This window comes from Cupressus sempervirens, chromosome 2 (assembly GCF_028749045.1).
Source record: "Cupressus sempervirens isolate cs-2001-9-10 chromosome 2, ASM2874904v1, whole genome shotgun sequence".
NCBI lineage: Eukaryota > Viridiplantae > Streptophyta > Pinopsida > Cupressales > Cupressaceae > Cupressus > Cupressus sempervirens.
The window spans coordinates 437762067-437768989 of NC_143119.1; positions in this window are offsets into that span (position 1 = coordinate 437762067).

Sequence of the window (6923 nt, forward strand, 5' to 3'; positions counted from 1 at the left end):
AAGGGAACACCGACCTGAATCCCTTGTATTAAGAATCTTTTTATTTAATTTGATTTGATTTTTGTTTGGTATTTATGCTTTCATTTTACTTGCCTTTATTTTAATTATGAAGGCATCTCATCTCATGTGTTTCATTTCCACTTTTTTCTCCCTTTTGCTTTCTTGGCTGTCTCTCTCCCCACCACCTTGCCTGCCTTATTGTCTCCATGTGGAGGGTGGACCAACACTAATTCTTTTGTTATATCAAACGCACACCTCTTGTGTTCCCCACGTTTAGCTATTCATGTTTATCTTCTCAAAGACGTTGACACGTGGAACTATTTCCTAATAAATTAAAGAATAACAAACTCCAATTAATTGAATTGGGAAACGTATTGTTGTCAAAAACACACCACCAGCTTCCATTTAGAGTTTTGAAATAATTTTTGTAACGGTGGGTGTAAAGGAAAATAATGTTTTCTTTGAACTTAATTTAGTATTAAAATAAGTTTGATCAAATAATTGTGATTACTTCAAGGTGATATATGTGTGAGAGTAAACATAATGAAAAGTTGTATGCAATACAACGATTGAATAGTGTTAAATTGAGGAAGACCCTTTAAAAAAATTAAAGACTTCATATTATTTATTAATATTTGTGTTCGAAATACTTTTAATATTAAAGTAGTAAAAAATAAGACGATTGATCTTTTATACAACTAAAAATGATAGTAGAAAAACTACTATAAAAATAAGTTAAGATAGCACTAAAGAAAAACCATTAAAAAGTAATAGCAATAATAGGAGATAGCAAGCTTCACCCGTTAACAACATATCTGCAATAAATAGTAGCCACCCAAATTAATATTAAAATCATAGTATTCGGGTGGTAGAAGAAGATAACCATTATAAAAAAAACATCCCCAGCGTCATCCAAATATATGCATTATAAGTCTTCATAATATAAGTTTTAAAACCAACTACGCAACTATTAACATGCATAGAACCAGTGCTTATAAAAGTATGAGCAATCCAACTACTGACAAAAACATAAAATAAATGAGTCTTAAAAGCCACATTGGGTAACACCAAAAGGATCCTCGTGGATCAGCCAGATACAAAAAACTAGAATTTAACCACATTGTAACTGAACCAAATGGGCACTCAAACTGCCTAAGAAGATCAAATTTCTTTATCTTTCCCACTCCAACCTTGTTTAGACAAAAACAACTTTGTCTAGTCATCAGTGACGAAGTGGAACAACTCTGTATGTTTATTATCACTAGTCTCCTTATTGTTATGTGATTCTTGGTGATGGCAAAGGGTAGTTGCAGAAGAATGCATAACCTTCAACACAAAGTAAGTGATGTAATGCCCTGCTTGGATTCCTTGGAAACAAGGATAAACAAATACTAACATATTTTTTTAAAGGTAACATGCAACAACAACAACAACTTACACCATAAAGCAATAGAAGACTAACATAAACCAAACACCAAAGATCCCCAAGTGTCACTACTTACCAACTTAGAATCAAAGATCACACATATCATAAGAATACTCAAAGGAGATCCGAACAACATCCATAGATCCCAAGAGGGGAATATTGAACTATCAATACCAAACAAGATGTTCTTTTTAAGTCCAAAGAAAAAGTTCCTAGCATGGTTAAAAAATGCATGTCCATTTCTGATTAGCCATAACATAATCAAGAATAATAAGCATAGACCCTCAAATGGTCATGCACAAGATGAGGGCTCAATATTACAACCACTTATCTATTAGATGGTGCCATGTTGAAAGACAAATGTTGAATCCTAAACTTTGGCTAAGTCTAAAATCCTGAAACCCTGAAATTAGGCTAAGTCTAAAATCCTATCAACTTTAGAAATCTGGAATCTTTACCTTAACTACTAGAGGGATGGAACCTATCTTAAATGAATTGTCATATATATAAAATATATCTTACTTATACTTGAATGATATATTTTATACATCCTATAACTGAATGGTCAATGTATGTAGAGTAAGAACTCCCAAAGGCTATCCAAATCACCTTCTAGAACACACTAAACAAGTTCGGAAGTACCCATTGTTTGGTTGAACAGGTCTTCCAATAGACCCAATATGATACTTTACATAACTACTAGATGATAGACTATACTAAGGCCATATGATAGTTTTCATAATTTCAATACAATACTCATCCAGTATCATATGATATTATATATAGTACCAGTACCGTACAATAATTTACAAAGGTGAGTATGATACTTATCCAATATCGTATGATAATCCTCAAGGAAGCAGTACAATACTAGGACAACATCATATAGTGCTGGAAAATGGTTGCTCAAGATACTCACAAGGCCAATTGGTTGACTCAGAAGGCAAAGTAGTGTAAGAACCTCCACATTGGGGAGTACCAAAACCACTAAAGTAGAGGAGTGATCACTCAAAAGCATAAAAAAGATTAAATAACCCTAATATAATAGAATATCGAAATAATAACATATATCGATCTAAATCATAGTATCATAAGCAAAACATGAACATAAGAAACACCACAATGAAAGGAAGGCACAAGCAAAGAAGCAACCAAACTAAAATTGATGTGCTTGTTTCCTTCCTACCATAATGGCATCATGAGATCTCATTGTTGATCTCTAAGCCATGTTGCCTATTAGTGTTAAATACTTACCTATTTCCTAGGCAATGTTGGTCAGTCATCAATGTGACTATGTCATCCAATAAAGTTTGAGCGATGTATGATAGACTTGTTCACATTTTAGTTTGAGTTGAGCAGGTCTTCGGTTGTTGAGTACTCCATTTTGGAACGAGTGATAGTGCATGTTGAGCATGTCAGAAGTCAATAAATGTTAAGCGAAGAAGAGAAATTTATGCCAAGTAAGACAACTATTGTTGAGCATTTAGAAGCTAGGGGACAACATGTATATCAATATGGACCGAGCATCTATATATTCAAGTGCTAGCTAAACTAGTTTTGACATATGTGTTTGTGACGACACAACCACTTATGTAACTATTTTAGGCCAACATCTACACTTTATTTGTGGATTATAGAGATAGCTAAGAAGGTAATTATGCATTTTGTTAGAGGACGTCAATCCCTATGAAGGCAGTGTAACCAATTAGAAAAATTAAAGGTCTAAACGACAAAAGGGATGAATCTAGATCATTGATCTTGATCTAAAAGGTTCATCAATTGTTTATTTAAAGAGGGACCCAAACCCTAAATCATAAGGATGCAAGTAGAGACAAAGTGATAGCGAAGGAGGCTATGTTTTGTTAGAAGCAAAGAGATCATATAGAGCACCCAAATAGAGTAGTGAAGGGCGAAACAATATATATATGATAATGAGATCAAATCAAGATCGGAAAGAGAAGATATGTAACCTAGCAATAGAGTGTTAACCAAAGGACCAAGTACTAAGACATTCTAACTAGTGTATCAAGGTAAATATCTTAACAGAGTGGTCCTAATAGGACTATTTAAATCTCTTAATAGAGTGCTTAGTATCAAGTTTAAATCCTTTAATCAAGGTAAACTAAATAATTCTTGTAAGATCCAAACAGGGCAAATCCCTCACAGGGTAGATCACCAGAAGTGATCAAATATTGTAGCCTTAACAAGCACACTTTATTACAGATGTAGTGAAGATTTGTGGGTGTCATCCCCACCCCAGTTTTACCTTTACCTTGGAGGGTTTTTTGGTAACCAAACTTATTGTGTTATGTGTGTACATTTACTTTCATGCTTATGGATATAATGCATACTTATATCTATTGAAACATAACAATTATATGATTAGTGATCTAGATATGAGATGGGTAAATGGTGAGTGCATTTGATTTAGCATAAGAAGTTAAAAAATTTATAGATCCTAATTCAAATCCCCCCCCACACCAACCCCCCCCCGCCTCGCTCTTGGTATCTCACTTCCTAATAAGACTTCCAACACTCAAGGATCCTAACCATATCCTTGAGCATGAATCTCAATTCACCAACAAGGTCATTGGTGTTACCTTAAGAGATCTATCTTACCAATAAACATCGCATGAACAAGTACATCTAAAATGTTAATCCACCAATAGCATCGCTAATCCATACTAGTGGTAAGAAACATCAACTAAGAAATAATTTCTAACATCATGATAAAGTAATGCAACAAGTACACATACTAAACATCTAAAACATGATAATATTAATGCATCCAAAGTAAAGTATAATCACAAGGAAACATACTCCAGATACACCCAAAATCCAAGTGAACATCCAGCATCAGCCTCAAACAAGAAGTGGATCATATTTGTACATCAGTCCCTAGTAATGATATGGGTAGCTACGCCTCCCAACTATGTGGTACCCATAGGCCCACACCTGTCATGTTGATGGAGATAATGACCTTACCACAATCACATAAGACAATAACCCATAACTAACACACACACCAATAAAGGATAATACCAACATCTATATGCTTATGAAACCAATGTAGTACATTAGGTTGCTAGTCAGACCCACTAAAGATAACTATGTTTGGAATCTAGTGGAGTGTAGGCACTTGGCATCGGAAAGCCCAAGCTATATCCTGTGTGCCACGAATCCCTTGGGAAACTATCACACCATACCCTCAAATTAATTGCACAGGCACACACCCTCTAATTAATCGTACCAAGACACACTCTTAGATTAACCACTCAAGTGTTCACTTATCTTATATTAAGTTTCATTACCCATTTATTAATTTAGCTATCATGGTTAGAACTTCTTCATGCTATCTTGTCACAATATACATCAGGATATGCAAGATAAGCCGCTCCACATGTCTACCCTACATACCCATGCTCATCACATGATGGGTGCCCAAAGTCAATGCAAGTTCCCAACCCAACCCCCAAATGAAAAATACCTCAATCGACCTATATTCAAGAGTTTGGGTCTCACAAGATCCTGTCATACACACATGCATGTTATCGTGTGTGGGCATTGTTAAAACAGGCCATAAACAACATAAAAACCAAAGTAATGACTGTTGTAATGCAAATGGTAGGGCAAAACAAAGCCAAAAAAAAAAAAGATATATAACCGATAAACAATAATATATTAATCTAGCTTGCTTACATACATCAGATCTTCAAATGTCTTCTAACAATGCACAACTTGTATGTGCACATCACATATTTATACATGTAAGACCAAAATCTAGAAACTCCTTTTCTAGAGTATTTTATATCCTAGAATGTTATACATCTAATCTAGACTATACAATAGAAGGCTCAAGGAAGCCTCTTAACAATCTTAACCCTTAACAAGAACAATCAAATTCATAAATGTAATCACATAATACTAATGCAAGGGTTTGATATGAGAACAATAACAAATGATACAAGTATAACGAGCTCACTCAACTATCCTATATCCAGGAGGATGAGTATAGATTTGACATGAACCCAAATGAAGAAAAAGTAAAATTATGGTTGAATTGGAAACTAAACATGCATTCCAAATCTATGACCTAAATTGGTGCCAAGAAATACCTGAGAAAATTGGGTGATACACAAAATGAGGCAATGCAAAAATTGCTCAAAAAAGAAGGTTGTAAAAAATTGATGAAATTAAAACCCATTATCCAAATGGTTGCCAAACTCCCAATAATCAAATGAAAATCAAGTTCCAAGCTTGTATGCAAAAACGGTCAGCATAATGACTCAAAAATTTTAAATTTCAAAGCTACAAACCCCAATTTACTCACACACACTCGATTGGGCCAAATAAACATATGAAAATGGAGGAGGACACTAATTCTCAACCTCCAACCCTAAAGAAATCAAAAATAGAAGTTGAAACAAGCCAAAACTATTAAAACAGAAAAGCACTACCTCATAGCCAAAAGGGAAGAAATGAAAACTGATGCCAGAAAATAATGAACACATCAAAGTTGACAAAATGCTCAACAAAGGAGGAGTTTCCTGCTAAGAATCCAACGAGCCTATAATTGTGGCAATTCCACGAGCACATCTCACCCAACAAACAAAACATTGAAAAGCTCACAAAGGGTTTTGGAGGAATTTCTTGAAAAATCTTGAATTAAAATATGAGAAGTGAGAATAAACTCACTTTTAGCCAATATATGCACTTTTCACAAAGTGATGTATAAATTAGATTATTTAAATTAAGTAATCTAATTAGCTCCCATAACGCAAATAAATTTGGCAATACCAAATTTTTTTTAAAAAAATTGATCGTTAAACAACTAAGGCCTTGATTATTTTATTAATACAAAAGATAAAAAGTACAACAACTTTCTCTATTCAAACAGGCACTAGTAGGAAAGAACGGAGAAGAAAACCTCCAATCTAGCTCGGGACAAACATCCTTTATTATTACAACTTAAAAGGGGCATACCCCAGTCAAATATCATCATATTTAAAATACATCAAAACAGTATATAGGGAAGGGACCCCAAATTAATTACATAATTATTTAATTGGAACATATGCTTTGTCAGGAGCTTCTATGTTGCTTCAAATAGGTACATAGTCGCCTTGTGTTGACATTCTTCCCAATCTGATAAAAGCATACAACCCTCTCTATAGTCTACTCAATTAATAAGGTTAGTGACAAATAATAACTATATTAATTAATGGCAGCCTTTCGAAGTCACCAAATTATCCTAATCTGTAAATCTTCCATAAACAAAACAGTACCAATTGATTACAATGCCAAATAGTGATTGACAAATATAAAATTAAGCTAACCACAAAAGTATTAATTAATCTATTGATCATAACATATAAACCATTGTTATCAAGTTAAGCATATTAATAATAATGTTGATAATCTGCCATGTGACAAAGAGATTAATATAATACAAGCCCCTGACCAAGGAGATATCCGAAAGCTCACTAGCCTATTTAAT